Source organism: Hirundo rustica, chromosome 3, assembly GCF_015227805.2.
Source record: "Hirundo rustica isolate bHirRus1 chromosome 3, bHirRus1.pri.v3, whole genome shotgun sequence".
In the NCBI taxonomy this organism is placed as follows: Eukaryota; Metazoa; Chordata; class Aves; order Passeriformes; family Hirundinidae; genus Hirundo; species Hirundo rustica.
In genome coordinates this window covers 76,700,133-76,713,062 of record NC_053452.1, presented here as the reverse complement: position 1 = coordinate 76,713,062, position 12,930 = coordinate 76,700,133, and positions in this window count along the sequence as shown.

Sequence of the window (12,930 nt, the reverse complement as noted above, 5' to 3'; positions counted from 1 at the left end):
CAGAAGCTCATTAATCAGAAAAAACCCAATAACCTCTATGAGCACAGCCACTCCCCCTTGAACAGCTAAGTTCAGATATGATCAACAGTAAAACGAATGGTCTTCCCCTAGAAACGGTGATGCACTAAAATAATCAATAGAACATCAGGGTGGTATGATGATGGCATGCTTGTAAGTTGTTGTTTGTACCAATCACACCTGAGATTTAATTGCATCAGTTTAAAGATAGGAGGAATCTCACTGTCACTAAGGATGAAAAACGTGGTAATCACTAGCTGACAGCAGATCCACACCAGATGTCTGCTGTCATAGCGCTGCTGCTCTCATTGAGGCATGTATTCATTTGGAAAATCTTACATTTGTTGTTCTAGCTCCCTGTTTCTGATTACCCTCTCCCTTAAAACATGCTTTGGGGTAAAGCAGGTATTACAAACAATACAGCTAGACTGTGTTCTCCTCGGGTAATCTGACCTGTGCCTTTAGGATTTCTGCCAGGGTCATGAGATCCAGTCTCTGAGGCAGCTTGGTTTGTGATCAACTGTCCAATGCACTGAGCTCCACTGTGCCAGCCTGGCAGAGCTCCCACCTGGGATGAGAAGCAATGCCTAGGAATAGTAATCTTGGAAACTCCATCTACACCAAAGTCAGATGTGGCTTCAGACTCTGAACAGCGTGATGAATTGCTGCACAGTTTTTCCCAGGTTCTGGGTGTTTCCTGGTGCCTTTCATCAACTTTCCCCTTGTCCTTTGACGACAGAGCCTGTATGTTTCGTTATAAGGTAAAGTAGCACTTCCATAAGGCAGCATCTACACAAGAAATTATTCCTCCTTGTGGTGTGGTATATTATAGTAGTCAATTACATTGTAGCATTTGGGGACCATTAGGAAAGACATATGTCCCTCTTATATCTAATTCAATGCTTTGATTTCCAAAAAGTGCCAAAATCCTGCTTCACCCAGGGAAATTAAAAGAACTATGACCTGCAGGGGGGGAAAAAAAAAAAAAAAAAAAAAAATTAGGGGAAACAGAAAACCAAAAACCCAAACTAAACGTGAAAAGGAAATTGTACATTAGGTTTTTACACACAGTTTAAGCAGGGCGAATATACATAATGGGTTACTTTCTTTCATTAGAGGCATCTTATAGGAATGTCATGTATCAAACAAATTAAGAAAAATACATGCAAATGTGGCTAAAAATTAAAGTGCTAGACGGAGTGAATCAGTGAGGAAAAATAATCCAGAATAATGGGCAAATATTGCACTTGAGTCTGAAGATAATATAGGGCATTTTGCCAAGCATAAAGAATGCATCTTAAAAATGTGCAGATTAGTAAGATTTCTGTCCAAACTGGAATAATTATCTGACAAGAGCAGGACAGGCCAGAGTGAAATATTTATAGCTATTTAATGTTATCAATCAACAAAACCAATAAAAATGACTGCTTCCCAGAAGGTGGCACTAAATCTAATGAGTTCTAATTCACCTCAGCATCCTTCTCCAGTCTTCATAAAAATTGGTAGATTTTCATCTACCAATGAGGAAATTGGAACGTTTCCTCATTCTCTTTTAGAAGGTCTCAACTGGAGATCCTAAAGAGTGAGAGAACAAAATAGGGGCCAACAGAAAAATTTCAAGTATCACAAAATGCTGCCATTGAAAACAGTCTGGGTAGAAAGAATGAGCCTTTTACTCTCATAAATATTGGGTAAGAAAATTGTACAACACTACAGAAACTTGGCTGTATCATCTTTGCTTTAGAAGCCATAGATCATGTTTTGCTGCCTGTACCTCTAGTTAGTCCCTTCAATCTACTTTCCTTGAAAAGCTTTGCAATTCAGACTAATATTCACCCTTTATATTTTAAAAATTGTAGGCAAAATACTAACATGGCAGCTGACAAAGCCCCATGAATGTGGTTAGTGTGAGATATATGGTGCAGCCCCGTGGAAGCACAGTGTGATAGATGGATGCTGTGCCGGCTTACCAGCCATCCTGATTTGTATGCAGCAATATTCTATCCTCATTCTGAGACTCACACATTATGCCAGGGATTATGATTGTTCTGAGACTCCTGATCCCTAGGAGAGGCATGCAGAAAAATATCTAAAAGTGCTACAGTGAGGCAAAGTTGTAAAGGGACAGCTGGAGGGACGAGACATTGACAACAAAACAGGGAAAAAGACAATCCCAAAGGCCTTGGAGAGATAATTGAATGACAACATATGTCCCTAGCATTCCTGATATTATGCTATTCTTTTTTCCTTGTCTATTATTATGTCACTGCAAATAATAACCCTGTCTTTAATAATATAGAAAAGATATGTACTATAACTATTTTAAAGTTTTATAAATCATTCTACCTTCATCATTTGTCTACTGCATCCTTGAAAGTCTGTTAAAGAGTGAAAAATCCTGTTAGCTGACATGATCTGTTGTAAAGAAATCTTGTTTTTTCCTTTTTGGTTGTTTAAATTTTAAAGTATTTGTTTCTAAAAAGCTATCTCTATGGCTGTCCCATTAATATGAAAATATTTAAATTTTAAAATCAATTTACAAATAACTCTTCTGTACTCTATGCATTAGTTCATTAATAATAGATTTCCATGTGATGCTTCCTTATTGCTTTTTTAATGGAAGAAATTTAGCAAGTTGCTCTCCTAATTGTGACTTGATTATGTTCCAGTTTTTACAATAGACTTTCCTAAGACGAACTGAAACACAATTAGCCCTCTTCAATTTCAGATCCCCTGAAAATGTATATCTAACTGGTACAGCAGGACTGCTGCTTGTGTATTCACACAAGAAGCTGAAAGCAGTCCAGCAGAGAAATTGTGAATTTGGAAGGCTATGTTTATTAGAAGTGAATGCAGTAGCATAGCCAAGCATACCTGCAAAGAGTAATATTTCAATCACAAAATAGGTAAGTGAAAAACATTTTTTCAAGTTACTTTGATAGAGAAACAAAAATCTCAAAAGAGAATAAGTTCAATTAGCAGAGGAGCCTGAAATTCATATCTTTGCAAAAATTAGATAAGGCTAATTTCAAGGAGAATACAGCTGCACAGATATACATAGATTCTGACCAAAATTGTTGCTAAAAGTATTAAAATTGTAAATCAGAATTTCTCAAAGGCCAGAAAATTATGGAAATAAGGTTTCTGATGGAAATAAGGTTTTCTGTGGAAACCAGTGTATATATTATTCAAAGTGTTTTCCTGAAGGAACCTGGTTCATGAACCTCCTCTCCTCTTCACAAGATCAAGGAGGGATTCAGATATACAGTGCAGTGCAATCTAATGCTTAAAAGGAAAGATTAGGCCATCCCTGCAGAAAATTGTACTCTACTGTATCGGCCAACATGCAGAGGGACAGAAACATGTAGCTGGCAGCTTGGCAGCAGTTTGTCATATGGCAAGGGAATGTCTAGCAGCGTGATCAAAGAACTGCTCAGCTTCTGAGAGAGAGTGGTTTTGAACTATTCTCAGCTCATCTCCTCTTTAGATTATCTTTACTCCCCTCTCGTGTTTCTTCTCTCTCTCCCTTTCCTCCCCTTGTCTAATCTCCTCCTTTCACTTTTTATTAATCTATCCTATCCCTTCCTATCTTCCCTGTGTCCAGTCAGTTAAAGCTATTTTCTAGAATTTTTCCTCATTAGTCAGAGATGATTGTAAACATGGGAACTCAGCTGCAGAGTCTGGACCCACAACACCCCAGAAAAGGCAGGAGTAACAACAGATGCAGGAATATTCTTGTCGTCAAGAATATCCTCCTAAACATCTGAATCCCCAGGATGGAGCATGCCTGGACATTTGGGGAGGCGGGGACAGGTTTATGGCTCAGGAGGCAACTAAGAAGCAGAAATAACAGTACCTTCAGAGGGCAGAAAAAATGAGTTTTATCAAGTCATACATAATCAAGTTAAAAATACTTCAAAAGCTTTATAGTTTATTTGAATTTAGAGAAATTTTCATAAAATCAACAAAAAAGAAAAAAATATCATCTTCTTTTTACCTCAGAAATCAACCGGACAAATGTTAAGTTCTTGCTCCATAGAACAGAGACTTAATGAGATACCTTTAGGAAGATTTTTAAAATGTCTAAAATAATATTAGTCCTGTCCTCTGAAAATTTCTGGATTATTTCAGCTAAAACTCTCCCAAATAAAGAAACATACAAACCAGCCCACATATAACATGAACACATATATTAAAAAATATTGATATTTTAAAATATATAAATATATTGATATATTTAAATATAAATATATTGATGTATATTAAAATTTTGATATTTAAAATATCATCAAATATTTTAAAATATTTGATGATCTTTTCAGACAATAGGAGTCATACAGTAGAAATTACTGGGAAACTTATCATTAACAGAAGTACTACTTTGTCAATAGTGTTGAAGAGGAAAATGACCCATTACTAAAACATGCAATAATTACAAAAACTCTGTCTGAAATATCTGCCTGTCTTGCAGGAAATTGTTTAACCTGTACAAGTAGCAAATAGCTTTTTTTTATTAGCTAAGCTGTTTTTAAATATTGATCAATAAAGACCTTTCTTCTGTTGATGATAAGTTGTTTATTACGCTGATGATTCTCAAGCTCTAGCACAAAAAAAAAAAAAAAAAAAGTTGCAATAGGGCTTTGTATGGTCCAAATAACAAAAAAATTGCAAAGAATAAAATATCAGTGTATCTTAAATGGTCTATTTGCCAATGATACTTCATTCTTTAATAAGTGTCAGGATGATAATTTTTATTTTATGCAGATTTTTTTTCATAGCAACAAAGGTATTAATGTAACTCACCACAAGAAAAATGCAGTTTGTTTCAACCAAACCACTGGAAGAGCCCAGCAGAGGTTGGTAACACATACTTTATGGGTTTGATTGGCTGTGGTTTCATAGCTCTGATCAATAAACTAATTGAGCTGTGTCAAATTGGTCTTCTGGGCTTTTACTCCTATTAGAAGTAATTCATACTCAGTGAATACAGGCACAATGATGAGGCTTCTGTGAACAGCCTAAATGTACTGCACATCTTCTCTCTCTTTTCCCCTCATAGCTCATTCTGTTAGGATAAATACAGTTTCCACATTTCTTAGGTCTTGACTTGATTGTAGTGAAACTCTCTTTTTAACCTCACAACAGCTTTAAAGATGCTGCTCTGCTCTACTAGTGTTCATCACTTACTTTTCTGATCTGAGCTAATCACTGCCTTTCTGCAGCAGTGCCACATTTTTAACTTTCATTTATCAGGCCTTGTAATATCTTAGTCTTGTGTTGCTTTCACTGTATGTTATTTTTCCATGCTACGCATGTGAAATCCAAATGTGAGGATCAATAATCTTTGTATCTTGATTAAAAGCTCGAGGGAAGGTAATCAGGTACATGACTTCTATTTATTTACTTATTTGTGTATTTTTCTGGTGACTTTCAATTGCACTAAGATGTCTCTGAATTGCATTTTGAATATTTTACAGGAGTCTCTTCTGCTCTAGGACTACTGGGACCTTTCAGCTTCACTACTGACTTAACAGTGTCTCCAGAGCCTTATTTCAAAACATATTCCAGCAGGCATACACAGACTGCCAACTTCCAGAAGAATTAAAAGTAAATCCAACAGTGTCAGAGAAGGAATTCCTACATTTAGTGCTGTACCTACAACAGTCCAGCATCTGTCTGGTCTAACAGGTCCTTTTTTTATCCCACCTACAGATGCTTCTCATATTGCCATTTATAAATGAACAGGTAAGTTTCTCCAGAGATTTGCAGTCCTGAGTGTAGTAGTGAGGAGCTTCCTTGAGAACCATATTTGCAGAGGGATCAGGACCTAGGTTTGTACCTCCCTTTCCTCTGGTCTTCTGCAGTTTTGCATTAGATGTACACGGAGATATTTTCATGCCAAAGAACCTTGTGCAGTAGTGCAACAAAGAGGTATGGGCAGATCCTCCTTAAGTAATGAAAATAACAGCAAGATGAAACTAGACTTTAAGAAAGTGTTCCACTAGCATTTACTCTCTTAACAGGAAAAGGTTTTGTCCTTCTCATCAGCTAAGTCTTTAAAATGTGTTATTAAAATTAACACTAAACTATTTATGCTGCCATAATTAAATGATCTGTATGTTCTACTGCTCCAAGTTGTGCAAACATTTATATAATATCATGACTCTTTCTTAGAGATACAGGTATTATGGAAAGAAACTTTGTGTTTGCAAAGTTCCCTTGGAGCTGGTGGTTGAAAAAGGTATGAGGTGTTGTGACTTTCTGGGCAGCAAGAACAGTTCTTCAAATTGTTTTCTTTGGATTTTGGGTTTTGTGAGGTTTTTTTGAGAAGGGTGACCATCTTTTGTACTTTGTATGCCTAAGATATAAAGTTTCTAAAAGTTTTTTTTAAAGTCAGAGGTAGGAGGTAAAATTACATTTGTTACTACTTTTTTTATTTCTCAACTACACTTTTTTTGGAGAGATAAATGTAACATTTAGCAAATTCACCCTGCGTTTTACTGCTCTGCCCACAGTTAGTGATTACTCCACTAAAAAGTTAACCAGAGATTTTGCCTGTCAGTACTACTACCTTTCCTGTCAACAAATAATAACCTTTAATCTGCTTTTAGAAGTGATTTAAACCTGCACTAACTGAAACACTGACTACCTAGGAAGGTTATGGTGGGAAGACCCCTGCGTTATGCTCTGGCAGATGCACATTTACCATGAACAGAGGATGTGGAGAAAACCCATCAGCTGTTATTACTTCTTTAGAAACATCCCATAATTCTTGCAAAGAACAGATAGGTTGTCCTGCAATTGACCTAGTTGATGGGAGAGAGTTCACAGGACATTTAACACAACAAACTTCTTACACTTGACCATCAAGGCATGTAAGCAGAAGCAAGGAGAATATGGGAACGAATTCCTGAGGAAAAGTTTGAACTTAGAGTAAACTAAACCCTGTGTGTGCCACTCACTGAGATTTCTCTACAGAGGAGACGGTCTTGTGGACTAGCTGGCTGTGCTACGCTTATTGGTGTGTCGTCTTAGTATTTGCCAACACTTAAGAGGATATCAGCACAACAAAGAGACCCAATGCATCTCTTCCTGTATGAGCTCAGGGGCCTATCTAATACTGTATTATCGTCCACCCTGTTTCTTCCCCTGGACTGGGAGAGATAGGATACTTGATGGGATAGCTAAGAATCAGCTGCAAATGTTTTGTTATCTATTAAAGACTCAAGTCAACTGATAATTAATGCATCAAAGAATTTTAAAGTAGTAAATTGCATATAAAATAATTCTTGGAAGAATAAAATTATGAGGCAAAAAATAGATCGTTACATATTTTGTATGTAAAAAATCATGTTTTGTTTCCCCAAAGAAAATGGTATTGCAGCATTCATTTACATGGCAATGTCTCCCATAAGTTTAGGATTAGGACCAGTCTCCACCCTCCAGCTCAATAAATCCATAATGAAAACCAACTTTATGCCCAAAATATTAGTAAAGTCATAATTCTTTCCCTTCTACATGTCTTCATTCTTTATTAATACACAAAACTTTTCCCCTAAAAATTGGTAGAAGACCAATAATGAATAAATCATTCAAATAAGCCTTTTAGCAGAGCTGTATGTTAATGTTAATCATCAAGGTCTGACATTCCCTCAGGAAGAAAGTCAGTATTTAAAGTTATTTGCTTTGGGAAGTGTTTGGGCAACAGGCATTCTTGTTGCTTCAAAACGACAGCAGGGAGTCTGAAGCATACTGTTAACACCCTCTTGAATAGATGTGACTACATTTTCAACCTATTGAAATTCCTACTGCGTTGCTTTGTGTTTAATCACACTCTTTATTGGCATTTATTCATTGTAACTGTACTTTATTCATTTATTCACTTAAGTGTTTATACAAAATTGAATATCTAAAACTGTGGCAACATCTTTTATGAGCAATAAATAAAAATTAATCCTGCTTGCATTGCATGTGCACGTCTATTCAACAGATGCCCTGTTATTGTTTGATAGATGCCTGTGCCAGAAAAAGAGCTAGAAGCATGTTCTGTTTAGTTTAGAAATAATTGGTTCTTAAAACATTTTCAGTTTTCTATTTATCAGATACATGAACATATGTTTATACATACACTCATTTTATAGTAAGACCGTCATTTGTACTTTGTGTAGTAAAAATTCTGATTATTTGCCACAGTCAGAATTTTGATTAAAAGGAAGCATGACAGATCAGAGTCTTCACTGTTAAAAGCCACTCTATTTTCATTTTCATAGATAAAGACTGGGGCCAGTACAGGCTGACTGAGAGTATTGCCAGTATTTCTCATAATTACATTAAAAAAAGAGTTAAGTCCTTAATATTAAATTACTTTTGTTTTCTTTGTAATATTTTTTCCCCATTTTTTGCCAGGAAATAAAATCAGAAACATTTCCAGCCTTTGACCACCACTGTGCAACCAAACCATAGCACTAAGTGCCACTTCCAGTTGTTTCTTGAACTGCAAAGATAGTAACTCTGTGCTGCCCATTCCAATGCTTTATAAAAAATTCTTCCTCATGTCCAGCCTGAATCTCCCCTGGTACAGCTTGTGGACATTTCCTCTTGTCCTGTTGCTTGTTGTCTTTGAGTAGAGGTTGACCCCCATAAGCAGTCAGAATTATATTTGCTCTCAGATGAGGGAGATTTGGTCCAGTACTAGCAGGACTAAATATTCCCAAAAGGCAAGTCTTGCAGCAGAAAGCCTTTTGTTCTGCAAGCCAATGTCTCAAACTGGGCATTGTAAAGAGAGAACATGTTACATCTTCAGTAACGAGACCCATGAATAATTTCTCTGCATGTAACTCCAGAGCTTTTTCTCTAATTTCATCTGGAAGGATGTGTCTGGGAAGTGTTTCTAGCCCAAATATTTCCTCTTTGTACCTGCAACACTCAGGGCCCTCATCAGAACTGAGCTGCTACAGGTACAGTGTTTATCTCACATTTTTAATGCTGATCCTAAAAGAATTTTTTGGGGAAAAACTAGATTCAAGAATCTAGAATAGGGGTTTTGGTCAAACAACTGCTTCTTCAGGCACCTAATTTTGAAATTCCCCACACGATAATCACATAAAGGCAATCCTTTTTGTCAACAAAACCCCTATGGCACTTAATTACTTGATTCTTGGCCACAAAACACAGTATGACTTACGAGTACCTTTACTCTTCCTTAGCTGTGGAATTCTGCTCCAGAGGACATGCTCTAACCACATGGCATAAACCCACAGGAGAAGACACTCCTGACCACTCAAAAGTTAATATATCCACTTTACACTGACCTTGAGCCAGAAAGACTACACTTAAATTAGTAGACAATAAAAATCTGAGCATTGGCTTGGAGTAAATATTTAACATACTTACAGAAAAAATGACACAATCACCAAAGATTAATATTATTTCACATCATACCCTGCAGCTTGATAGCAAAGATGGGATGGCAAATGGGGGTTGAAACTTCTGCCTGCTCTGTGGGTGGTTTAAACCTTTACACAAACTTCAGTATGTAAACCTGGGAAACAATCAATGAGTGCAGAGTGTCTATCCAGATTGGATTTAGGCATCTTTGTATCACAAAGAGGGCTTGAAGACAGGTTCTTTACTTCAGCAACTCCTCCGAAGTTTATCTTAGAAGTTTTGTACACCGAGTTTCATGAATCCTGTTTTGAACTACCTTTCTGGTCCTTGAAGTATCTCTCTATTGTGTGGAAATTGTACTTACCTAACTTGTGGCTGGGGATGCTGATAAGTAGAACTAAAGAGGCAGCTTGCCTCACTGCTGCACTAAACCAGAATTCCCTGTGTGAGTCCAAGCCCAAAAGATTGTCATTAAGCAGGAAAAAAAAAAAAATCCTCTTAAAAACAGTATTACATGCAATAGTTTCATACCGATGGAACTATGTCTGAGAATTATAAATTACTCAAAAATAATGATGATAACAAATTAAATGGCATCTAGAAGCATGTTTTAGGGCCAGTAGGAACCACTAAAGTGATCTGGTCAGACTTGCTGCCTAGTGCAGGCCAAATTTATCCAATAATTCCTGCAATGCACAAAAGTATTCTTTGCTATGGTGCAAGTTATTGTAGCTTTGGTTAGAAAGTTAGCTGAGCAAGAATGCAGCACTTAAGAAAACATCCAACGCCTAAATACTTCCAGCTTGAATAATTCTTTTTCCAATAATAATATATAGATATTAAAAAAAAATTAGTGTTCACATTCCTACTAATAGGGAAATAAAGAAACAACAACAATAGTTTTCTGAATTAATAAAAATTGTGTGTTGCACAAGAGGCTGTATGAGTCCTGTATCAGCCAAATACATATTTCTTTGGTTTTTTCTTTTATTCTTCTATACATCACTGAGAATTTAAAGTAGGTTAATTCTGGAGGTTGAAAGGGTTTTCCTAGTGATTCACAACAACATAACTTTGGACATATTCCAAAACCATGACGATTAATAGATATATTTCACTATTTTAGTCATACATTGAGCTAATTCAATGTCTAAAATATGCTCTAAAACACTGACACAAACAATGCACTATAAGGTGAACCTTTTATGATTAATATAACACTTGCTGATAACTAAGTAGTAAAAGTAAGTGACATCTTGAAATTCAATTTATATCCTATTAAAAAAGGAAGGAAAAACCTCCACCTTAGTACATGGCACATATCTTTGCCAAATGAAGTTTTATTCTGCTGACATTTATACTAAAACAAGTAAAGAAAATTATAATAAGATAATCAAATAGTGATAATAAAATGGATCAAAATCTTATTGAAAATATATACACAAAATACATACGTTAGCTGAATATGTAATAATAATGGAGTGAATTTTATCTTAGCACTTCAGTGTCTCTCAAAAGATCCAGCACACAGGTCTCTGTCACAAAGAGACAGTCCAGAGATTGTTTCAGATGAGAGTTTGGTCTATCACACTAATGTGATGTGAGGTTACATGTCCAAGGGAACAAAAATAACTGTCACAGAAAATTGCCGAGGTCATTTGACTCCCTCCTGGAATTTGTTTCAATAAGTTGAGAGTGAATGAAGTATCAAAAACTCAGAGATGACTTAAGAAAATCTAATTACATTCAAGAAACTGTTGACCCCTCTGTTACCAAAGTTTAATGATAGATTCCCATCTACCCTGTGCAAGCTTCCTCATCAGCATTCTGAGGTAGAAAAGAAGGAAGCTTCTATTGAACGACTCCTCTGTCACTCTTGCTTCAGTCCAGCACATATAATTTAATATAGAAGAAAAAATAACTGATGCTAGCCACAGAGCCACTTAGCTTTGATTACCCTACCCATGGAGAGGTTTAGAGTTTGAACTACAAATGTTTTGAGTCTCAATCTCTGGTCTCCCTGATCAGCAAAACTACCGCCCTCCTCCATCACCATCCTTGGCTTTTGACAGGTTATTATTAACAATGGTAGCTTCAAAGCTGTCATCGAGTGTATTTCTGGTAATTTCAAACAAAGCAAAAAGTCCTTTGTATCACTGTCTCCTGAGCAGAGGGATACCCAATCAGCTAGTCAAAAATGCAAAGGAAGGAATGTAAAGTTTTAGACAAACTTGAAAAAATTTAAACCTGATGATATTTTTGTATAGAAATTCCTCCTGATTTGGCTGTCAAGCAGAGTAGAGCAGAACTTAATTGTTTCCGTGTGAAGTAATGCAGTTCTAAGGTGAACCTTCATTTAGTGCATTATTCTCCTGTGATGATCTTCTGTCAAGTAAAGGGATTTGATTAGTAACAGAAAACAGTACAATGAGCAGAAAATCCAGGGGAGAGCTCACAAAGAACAGATAATGTTCACTGAATGTGGATAACAGCCTTCTTTCTTTGACCAAAACACCAGTTAGCATTTCTGAAATGTGCCAGAAAGCATTCTTCAACTATCGGCAGCCAGGAACCTAGGCTACTTTCATTAGCGCTTCATTTGTGATGTGAATGTTTTTTTGTTAAAATATGTTAAATGGGGAGAAACAAGAGTTATTTTCAATCCTCAAAACCCCCCAAGAAATTGCAAAACTATCCCTCCAGTCCCTCCTCTGAACAGATTTAAGAGATGCTTGCTGAATAACTGTCCTCAGACTTCCAAGTCTCCACTTAGATTGACAACCTCTTCATAGGGACTTAAAATACGTTTATTTCTCAATAATCACTGCCTCCTTTAAAACATGTGTTATTACTATCAAGCATACCAAAAGAATACCATTTTATACATTTATGTGAAATATGTAATTCTTAATGTTCTTGTGTGCCTTCTGCAATACTCATTCATTACACAAGAGCACCAAATGTTGCATATGATGTATATTCTTACAGTATAAGATGGTTTACAGTCAATGCCATCAGCTGGAAAATGTTTGATCCCTGCCCAAAGGTTTGCTAGGGATTATGCAATCCTCAGGAGTTTTACAGGCTTGCCAGATTTGAAATACAGAGACATTTTACACAGTGGTTTGTGGTGCCTGCTGAGTGGTTTTCTGCAGGTTGCACCAATTCGCCACACTAATCAACTGATGGCAATAAGCAAGAATCATTTAATTACTATTAAAGACCACTTTCTTCCTCTGGATATGAATGAGCAACTGCAACTTTAAAATGAAGTACTAACCTGAACCTAGGATCTAATTTTATGTAGTTTGGATTTACTCTATTGCCTAGTGGTTTCACAGCTAGTACAAGGACCTAGATCATGTTTTCAGGTGTCTCTTTATGGTTCCAGCTATACTGCTTTATCAAAACTCTCTATGAGCATCCTCATGGCCTTATCCCCCAAATGCAGATGTTTTCACTTACTGGAATACCCTCAGCATACTGGAAGGCCAATATCAGAATAGAAAACTACTACATTCCACA